Source organism: Mixophyes fleayi, chromosome 4 (assembly GCF_038048845.1).
Source record: "Mixophyes fleayi isolate aMixFle1 chromosome 4, aMixFle1.hap1, whole genome shotgun sequence".
In the NCBI taxonomy this organism is placed as follows: domain Eukaryota; kingdom Metazoa; phylum Chordata; class Amphibia; order Anura; family Limnodynastidae; genus Mixophyes; species Mixophyes fleayi.
In genome coordinates this window covers 112,495,073-112,505,706 of record NC_134405.1, presented here as the reverse complement: position 1 = coordinate 112,505,706, position 10,634 = coordinate 112,495,073, and the positions used below count along the sequence as shown (strand labels likewise).

Sequence of the window (10,634 nt, the reverse complement as noted above, 5' to 3'; positions counted from 1 at the left end):
GAGGAGGGGCAGCAGGCTGAAGTTTCGCTTAGGGCACCAAGAAACCATGCACTGGCCCTGACCTTAATGTGTAAGTATGTCTGCTGTCTAGCACTTAATGCCGCAGTGATGTCATTAGTTCCATTCTTATGAATTTTGGCTCATCCCAAAAAGATCATTTACAAAGCACACTAGGTGCACATCACAAAACACTTTATTTTTTGCAGCACTGTGCTTCAAAATCCTGCCAGCTCACATCACTGCCTATTCTCCATTTTTGGGAGCGATGTTCGCAAATTAAAAGTGTGCCTTAATGAGCCCAGCACTGATACAAAATTCAAGCCCTTGTGCATAGCTGAAATGGCTGGGTGCTTATTTGCATTGCAAAGGTAGTCCCTAAAATGCACCCTTATTCTCATTACAGTAATCTTGCCCCACAAAATGAAATCTAATTTCTGCACTGCTTTGCAAAACGAGGTTCTCCACAGCACCTATTTGTACTTCAATTAAAATGCTTCCACTCCACCCAACCATCCCAGTGTGCCTTCTGTGGAAGCAAACTGGTGTTCCACTTGCTCTGTAAACCTATTCATATGCACGGTGGGCACAATGCTGTTTTGCACAGTGGAATGGTCGGTTTGCCCTTAAACGACATAAATAACATCCACTCTTTAGGTGGCAACTACTTGAGTTACGCCACTGGAGCCTGTAAGATGAAAAACATTGACACAATCTCCCCCACCTCATTCTCTATCCATATCATTTTTATACAGGGCACTTCCTATTATGAGAACAATATGGGGGCATATTCCATCAGGTAATCTTAAATCAATTGATACTTCTCATTCCCTCGGTTTATTTTTCTTTGATGAAAGAAAATAAATGGAAATGCAATGAAAGTTCCACCTCTCTGACAACCTTTGGCACAGGACCACTGTGCTTAATGTTAGACCTGACTCTAAGTTACATACATGCACAAGGACACACTGATCACAAATATTCAGCTGAGGTTTATAAAAACATATTGATCTTTAGGGACCAAATTCTGCTTAATTGGAAGTCTTTTCTGTATTTGTTGGGGATAGATCTATATAGAGGCGGAAGTAGCGAGCTGTGGGCCCTGGTGCAAGGAAGCAGGGAGAAGGGAACCGGGGCTTTCAGCTCCCTAGTTCCCCATGTAACGAGTCCCATTATCTCCATGGGCCCAGGTGCACCACACCTGCTGCACCAATGGTAGTTCCGCCACTGGATCTATAGATATTTTCTACTATCAACAGCACCATTATTCTTTCAGACATTGTCCTGAACAGTATAACCACTAATCATATATCATTTAATTTTCAAACACTTCAATTTAATTTAGTTTACCAGATTTTGCAACTGGATTCTTTTGTGGTAAAAAAATAGGAAAACGGCTAAGTTGGCATTCCAAGAGACACAATAATAGGCCATTCACTATTATTATTATTATTGCAAGTATGCTGTCTCTTGGTTTCTAAAAACTGGGTTTACAGATCTTGTTCCATATCTGAAGTATTAAATTATAATATAGTTTCTAGTGAATAAACCAAATGCATTGTTTTTATTTAGTCTGGTAGACTGGCAGTCTGGTAGACTGTGGCACACAGTTACCCAGTAGAACAAATACAGGACCTTTCGCAGTTTAAAAATGCAAGCCAAAACCAGGTGCTATATTTATACCAAGTTGTATGAGTGAACAAATTAGCAATTTAATACAATTTTTAAACTATTGTGACTATACCGGCAGACAGCGGGAGGTGTGGAGTGGAAAAGGAACAAGTAGAAAGCAGAGGAGTCTGGGAGTATGGCAAGGTGATCAGATTTCTAAAATTAATTTCAGGGACAAAAAGTGTGTGGAGTGGGTGTAATTTTATGCTGTTATTTTTCACAAGTTTCATTTGGCTGAAAAAAGTTCAAGCATCAATCCACCATTATTCTTGTAAATGAGAAGTTTGTAGACATGGAGAAACAAATAATAGAAATAAATAGTATTTTTTCCATTTACTTAAAAGGAGTTGAAAATGAATACTATTCAAGGCAGTGACAACACCTTGCTCCCAGATCACACAATAGTTAACAAGTGCAATGTTTACAGTAAATACTTTCGCACCCTTTATTTACAGTGTACTCATTCCTTAAGCCTGATTCTCTAAAGTAATTGTATATATAAACAGTAAGAATAACACAAGCCTCAAAGTAATGTATCTAGTATGCCATATGTGGATATGAGGAGGTGCACTGCAGTGTATGCTTAATTAAGCTAATTCTCTATACTGGTGCCAGACTTTGTATAAAGTACAGGTGTTTGTTATAGAACTAGAATATTCTATTTTAGGGTAAATATTTGGAGTAGCACTAATTGCGTAAGAGTAACTTGGAGAAAATTAGTGGATAAGGGACCTATTTTTCCTATTTGAGTCTGTTTTTCTCTATAATACCCATTAAAAAAAAAATTGCATTACTACCAAAAGTTAGCTCTGTCCATCACAAAAAATTATGTGGGTAGGTGAAGAAATAAAAAGGTTACTATCTGTACAAATAGGATATGGAAAAAATGTACAAATTGGCTTGGAGGGAGAAACCCAATAATACATTAAGTGATTAATAATAATAATAATAATAATAATAATAATAATAATAATAATCATCATCATATTAATACTATTACTACTACTATTACTACTACTACTACTAATCATAATAATAATAATAATGCATTAAAATTTACAATATATAGTAAAAACAATTATATCTCTTAATTATTTTTTTTTTGTTCTTGTCAAATATTTGCAAAAATATTTGGGAAATACTATATGGTCAGAACATTAGAAGTGTTAATTTGATACAAAGTACAACTTTAGGCTCTGACAAAGAGGTCAGAATTTGTAAGGAGTGAAGAGTGAATGGTTTATATTTATTGCGTCTCTGTTGTGTGTCTGATGCTTCCTGTATTTATCATTACAACATGGGCTTATTCTAGTGTAACCCAAAACACTACTAGCTTGAACATCAGGTTTTCTCTTTTAAGACATACAGCTAGACACAGATAATATGAGGGAAGAACTGTGATACATCTCATAAGGTATGTCCACTACATTATTTTTTAAGACAAAAAACACTTATTCTTATTAAAAACATAAGATTAGAATGCAGAAATCAACATTTTTTTTACCCTATTTAAAATACACTTCACTGCTAAATCCTTTTTGTCTTTTTGTACATTTAAATTTTTTTATTATTTTTTTTATTTAAAATGTGAGGTTGTAGTTTTTATATGTTGTTTTTACAATATTTAACTTTTTTTGTATTTTTGCTAGTTTTTATAGTATTTAAGTATTGACATTATCCTTTTTAGGGCCATGGATATCAGCATTATTTTACTCTTTTTATTACTGGATGGTTTCTAATAGTGGTGTAGAATCTAAATAATTTGATGCACAAGTTGTAAAACTGTGGTTTTATTGTTATTAACAATATAATGTATTTATACAAGATGTTTATACATGGTTTATTATCTTTCAGCAGAAAATACTTGTTTTGAATGTATCTATTTTGTGTACAAGTATGTAAGTGATCTATAGAAAACACAGATGCATGTTGCATGTTTTAGTTAATAGGAAAATATCCTATTAACATAATTGTTAGACTGTGATTTAATGGTTCCAACTTGAAGTTAAATTATAGGCAACCACGCCTGAGTCAAATTCCAATTACTGTACTGCATACATTTTATTTCCTTAACCAGTAATAATTTATACAGTCTTTGAGGAATGGTGTTTAGACATTAAATGAAAATAAAATAGGTTTCCAGTGAGGCATGCTACAGGGTCTCACTTGGGGGTATATTTACTAAACTGCGGGTTTGAAAAAGTGTAGATCTTGCCTATAGCAACCAATCAGATTCTAGCTGTCATTTATTTAGTACATTCTACAAAATGATAAGTAGAATCTGGTTGCTATAGGCAACATCTCCACTTTTTCAAATCCGCAGTTTAGTAAATATACACCTTGGATGGGTTTGTTTACCAGCTGATCCTCTGGTAACTTAAATAGACAGACTGAAGCTGAAAACCTGTGCATTATATAGGATAGCAGACACATTTATGCTAGTTGTATTTATTTTTTGTATTAGTTAGAAAATAATGTGCAAGGAACCTTGACAAGGACCAAAAGCAGTACACTCTAAATATTGTTTTAGGTACCATTTGTAAAAAAGTCTGATCTGAAGCAAATCTGTTACCGAGTATGATGTGTAGGAAATGTGTGGTATGAGTTTTTGATTTTGAATAGACTTGTACAGAGTTTGACTAGATCCTAAATCTACTTTTGTCAGGGTTTAAATGTGGAAAATAGGGACTGATGTGGAGTTGGACTCAACTTCTGCCATTATTTTGTATGTAGTTGCAGCCTCTTTCGCTGCGAGAAGGGATTCAGGGGTGTTCATGTGTAGTGCAGTAAAGGCATTGAGATGAGACCTGTGCATGTATTTAAATACATGCCTAGCTCAGGGGGCGTGGTTAACTTGCATCTTCCCACCCTTGCGTTTCCATCTCTCTACTGGGCTGCAGTTACACATGAACTTCTCTGATCCGCAAATAGAAGCACAATGCGGCTCAAACTTTTGGCACAAGTTGTGCACATGTGCAGTGCAACAAATTGTACATGACACACAAAAGCACTTTCGTACAACTTAAGATCAGGCCCTGATAATCTATTTTCCTTAAGCGTGGGTATTGTAACCATATGTTTGGCACTTACAGAAAGTTTGTGCAAGTTCCACACTTGACATCAAAGTACTAATTTGCATTGCGAGTGGCAGGCGCCTAACTGTAATGCAATTGTAAATTCGCAAACCTGTGTGCAACACTTGTAATTGTATATCACTCCATACATGTCTATTTTGTAAATATAGCCCCTATCCTTTACCTAATAGTTTTCTAGATGCACTCTGTGTAAGAGTGTATCTAGTGGTTGCCTTTTCTGCAGAGAAACCATCTTTGGGGGCAAGGAATATACAGGCAATACCTTTATTTCCTTCTATGTAGTATTTCTTTAAGCACAAATTGTAAGCACTATTGTTTATTACATGTACTCAAATTCTTATTCTATCATGATTTACATTTTGATAATTTGCAACACTCAATTGAAGCTGTTTTAAAGTTGAGAATTAATAGACTTTTATTAAATGTAATATATGCATTGTTATTCTATTTATTCATGTATTTTATTAAATTTAGCACTTAAATGTATTTATTAAAACACTTCACATTATGCGGTATATTTACTAAACTGCGGGTTTGAAAAAGTGGAACTATTGCCTATAGCAACCAATCACAATCTAGTTATCATTTATTTAGCACATTCTTGTCTTCACACACATAGTTCCACGCCTTAGCGGTTTACCACACCAAACAAATACAGTGATTGCAGAAAAAGGTAGTGGAGACTTATGTTACTCCACAATATTTCTGCAATGAATGCAGTGTCTAGTGTCTGAAGGAGGGGAAAGGCATGTTAGGGGCCTGTAGGTGAGGTGAGAACCTAAACTCTGCTGCCCCTAGGGTTGTCCTACCCGACATGAGTGTCTCACCCATCTCTCCTCATAGGAGGAATGGCCCTGACTCTTGTCAAGAGGTTTTTTGTTTTTTTTATTAGAATGTGATCATTAAAGTGGATAAAATTTCCTGCCCCACCATTTATTTTAGGTTTGTTTATTGACTTGTGAATTAACTTGTTGTTATCTACAATGATGTAATAAAAAAAAAATTGTATTTGAATCTGGGCTCCTTTTCACTTTATGTATACAGTGTTGTTCCTAGACTTCTGGAGGCCCTGGGTGAAATGCTAGTATAGACCCCTTGCTCCCAGGGATGGATTGGGAAGTTGAAAGTGGCTCTACACTGGCACTTTTGCACACACCACTGTGGCTTCTGTTTCACGAGCAGAGCAGCATGAAGAGAATCATACATCTCAAATGTCCCTTCAGTTGGAAAATAGTTCTGACATCGCTGGTCAGTCCTCCAAAAACAGGATTGTACTCACATAATTGGGACAGTTGATTGTGTTTCTCCAAACTGTTCCTGCAACTCTCACTAGCATACAGAAAGCTGAATTTCTGTTTGTCTGGATTCTGAAATATTGAGGCTCCATTTGGAAAAGAGATACATTTCCTGGGTATCTGAGCAATGCGTGAACATTCTAGGCCTCCCTCATTTCATAAGTAGACCTTTCTCACCTTAACCAGCACTAACATTGAATAAATATCACATTTAGTAAATAGGCCTATTTCTCCACCAACCAGCCCCAACATTAATTAGCCACCACTGCCCCCAAACCCCAACTCCCCAGGTAACATTTATAGCACTTACATTTAATACAGAGCCACCATCTAACATTAATACCACCACCAATTTCCTCACAACATTAATACCCCCACCCGTCCCCCACACACACACACATAAGTAACCACACCAAATTATTAATGGCCCTCCCAACACATTTACCGACTCTGCAAAATGCTGAGGAAAGCGGACAGGGGAATGATGGCAAGGAAGCTTATCAATAGTGATTTCTCCATCAATGCTGGGGGCAAGGTGGGGTGCAGCTGAAGCATGAAGAGTCAATGAAGGTGAAGAGTGAATGAAAGGAAGTAGGAAGGTTGGAGGGAAGGAAGAGAAGGAATTGCTGTTCCGCAGGGGCAGCACACGTAATATGGTTGCTGGTCGTGGGAGTGGGGCCAGTCACCAGGAACTATATCAATGCCATGGGTTCCCGACACCCTCCTAGGCTTTGAAAAAAATAGGACATAAAAGTAATTTTTTAGCGCTCCTGAGTGAGTCATGTGACATGAGTATATACCTCCCATAGTATGTACAGCAATTATAAGAGCTTGATGGTCATGCCATGGTGGCGATATAGCCACCTTGGGTTATTCCACCTCCCCTGAAATGTACCTTGTGTTTCTAAATGACTTGGCTGCAACAGCCCTTCCATCACCTCCCTTCCCTTCTTCTACCCGAAAAACACCTCTGCTTTGTTGTCTGCACCAGAGGGATGTACCTATGGCACCTGCTTGTGGCGTTGAGTGTAACACGCCTCCCAACAGTCAAGGTAACCGGGACAAAAGTCCTGTCAGTACCCTCACATCGTTGGGAGATAGCTGTGAGTGATGCAAGCAACATCACAGGAATAATGTATCTCCTAGTATAAAATATATAGACATTAGAAGTCACTGAGGAGTTCTATGACCATATAAACACATATAAAACAGACAGAGTGCTGTTATGCAGGTCATGTGAATCCAAGGTGACTTCTAGTTTCCTTTCTATTTACAGAAGGTGGTACATTATTCTTTAAAAAAAAGAAGTTTCAGTTTGAAACAGGAGTGTCTTCTGTGACATTTATGATTCTATCACAAACATTTTAAAAGGGAGTCATGTGGTACATGGAACATCACTGCTCAGCTACTATAAGATGTGTTTATAGGAGGGATATCAGTAGTCTCCAAATATAAGGATGTGTTTTACAGATATTTTTATCTTTTACATATATTCAGTTTATTTGTGTTATAATGATATAGTTTTCCCATGAAGTTATGGCAGCACTGCTCACCAAATATGAGCATGTAATTCTACACACATTTATGTAATTTGGCTAATATATATGTCTGAGGTAGCAACTGTAAATTTGACCCTGAGTTGGATATCTCTTCTTTACTGTAGAAGAATAAATGACTCCATAATACTTGAAATTGATATATAAGAGCTGAACTATGGAGAGATTGTTAGATCAGCAAACACTGTTCATGTGTCAAACAAAATAGGACTTGTAGATTTTGTACTTGTATGAAGTGATTGTGTGCTCCAATGCCCAATTTTCCCCTTTAGATGCAACATAAACCATTTTAATTAATATTGTGTCACCAAAAAGGATTGAAATGGGCAATTGAATTCTGCCAAGAGAGAGTCTTTTGATGAAAACATATCTTTATTGATTGCAGTAGAAGAAAATCTTTCTTAAAATGAAATCCTGAGAAAAATCATATCCCTGAGAGAAATTTCCTGAGTGGCAGGCTAAGATTAACATCTTAAAATTGAATTTGTGCTGCAAAGCTTTGATGTAATCAGCAGCTGGGAGATGGTGTTGCCCTTACTGCGCTCTCTTTGATTATCGGGAATTATTGTGTAGAATGAAATAAATGTTTCTTGTGTCATTCTGTCTAGAAACACATAGACAGGATACAAGACGGTTGATTTTATAAAACATAAAATTGGTTGTATTGAGTTTATCATTTATGATCATAGTTCTTTTTTCTAAACTCTTGTAATATTATGAGTTGAATACAATTTACTTTCCACTGTCTTAAATGGGCTCAAAGAAAGAATATCCTGTTACAAATCTTTTGAGACAGACAGGGTGAATCGTTTATAACCAAGTTGGACCCTCACTTAGCCCCATTGCAACTGATTCTGAGCTCTGTTCATACAGTACTTAGGTTCACGTCCCACTGTGCAATAGAAATGTATTTTTGCTCAGATGTAGCATATGATACAAAGGTGAACAAACTGTATCAGGACATAGCCTCCTATCCCATTTGAACCTCTCCCTCATTAAAGTGACCTTTTCCTCCTCATTTTCTTCCTTCAAATCTTTCATCTTTAACTGCATGTTTGACCCTTATTAAGGTATTACAGTTTTTCCCCCCACACCACTAATTTAATAGAGGTTACTCTCCTGGGATCTTTGCCATTTGCTCAATTCATCAGTGTCCCAGTACTTACATTAACTAGAGACCTCTGTCGGTCAGCCTCTGTAATCATCTCAGAGCACATGAGGATCTAACTAATGGCTAGAAATGACAGCTAACTCCTGATTGAATGGCTGTGGCTCTCTTCCAAACAGAATCCAGCTCTCATTTCTAGCTCTGCATCGTTCCCTCCATCCTCCATTGCTCAGAGATGATTACAGAAGTCTGACTACCAGAAACACCCAGTGAATATAATTACTCAATTAAGTTGACCAAATGGCAGGGTACAAGGGAAGGGACCCTTTCTGAGGGAAAAGAGAGGATTAATTTAAGACTTGAATTAGCTAAACAAAGCAGCATTTTTGGACAAAAGATTAACAATTTAAATTAATAAAAGGGTGATCATCAATTGGATGTGAGCTGGACAATCCACTGATGGTTTTTGCTGTTTCTACTATTAATATTTTCCAGAGCATCTCCAATCTTGCAAATGTAGGCACAACCCCCACTTAAAAGGGTATTTTCAAAGACCTTGAAGTTGGTATATACCTTAAAATAAGAATTAGATCAACTTAAAGAAGCAGTGCGGATTTGAATTTTTGTGGTTTGCAAATGAAACTTAATCAGGCCCAGCGCTTGCATTAGGCAGCTGTATAGGGCACCGGGTTTTTGGGGGACACCACTGAGGCACCCCCAACCATATCAAGGGTGACGATGCACAAAATACACCTGAATGGTTTAATGGATGAGATGTTAGCATTTTTCTTTTAATTTTACAAAAGTCTAGTGTGTGATGGACTAGGAAGTGGACATTGGGGGAGGAGGGGCAGCAGGCTGAAGTTTTGCTTAGGGCACCAAGAAACCTTGCACTGGCCCTGACCTTAATGTGTAAGTATGTCTGCTGTCTAGCACTTCATGCCGCAGTGATGTCATTAGTTCCATTCTTATGAATTTTGGCTCATCCCAAAAAGATCATTTACAAAGCACACTAGGTGCACATCACAAAACACTTTATTTTTTGCAGCACTGTGCTTCAAAATCCTGCCAGCTCACATCACTGCCTATTCTCCATTTTTGGGAGCGATGTTCACAAATTAAAAGTGTGCCTTAATGAGCCCAGCACTGATACAAAATTCAAGCCCTTGTGCATAGCTGAAATGGCTTGGTGCTTATTTGCATTGCAAAGGTAGTCCCTAAAATGCACCCTTATTCTCATTACAGTAATCTTGCCCCACAATATGAAATCTAATTTCTGCACTGCTTTGCAAAACGAGGTTCTCCACAGCACCTATTTGTACTTCAATTAAAATGCTTCCACTCCACCCAACCATCCCAGTGTGCCTTCTGTGGAAGCAAACTGGTGTTCCACTTGCTCTGTAAACCTATTCATATGCACGGTGGGCACAATGCTGTTTTGCACAGTGGAATGGTCGGTTTGCCCTTAAACGACATAAATAACATCCACTCTTTAGGTGGCAACTACTTGAGTTACGCCACTGGAGCCTGTAAGATGAAAAACATTGACACAATCTCCCCCACCTCATTCTCTATCCATATCATTTTTATACAGGGCACTTCCTATTATGAGAACAATATGGGGGCATATTCCATCAGGTAATCTTAAATCAATTGATACTTCTCATTCCCTCGGTTTATTTTTCTTTGATGAAAGAAAATAAATGGAAATGCAATGAAAGTTCCACCTCTCTGACAACCTTTGGCACAGGACCACTGTGCTTAATGTTAGACCTGACTCTAAGTTACATACATGCACAAGGACACACTGATCACAAATATTCAGCTGAGGTTTATAAAAACATATTGATCTTTAGGGACCAAATTCTGCTTAATTGGAAGTCTTTTCTGTATTTGTTGGGGATAGATCTAT

General features: G+C 37.4%; 1 protein-coding gene across 2 annotated transcripts in view; it reads left to right on the top strand.

The window, feature by feature from the left end:
• Window positions 1-3,007: 3,007 nt before the first annotated feature.
• The window catches only part of WDR72 (WD repeat domain 72), a 247,424-nt gene continuing 239,797 nt past the window's right edge, over window positions 3,008-10,634 (top strand). For both annotated transcript variants that reach the window (XM_075208023.1, XM_075208021.1), the window contains exon 1: window positions 3,008-3,082. The gene's annotated coding sequence lies outside the window, so the exon portion shown is untranslated. The remainder of the gene's footprint in view (window positions 3,083-10,634) is intronic.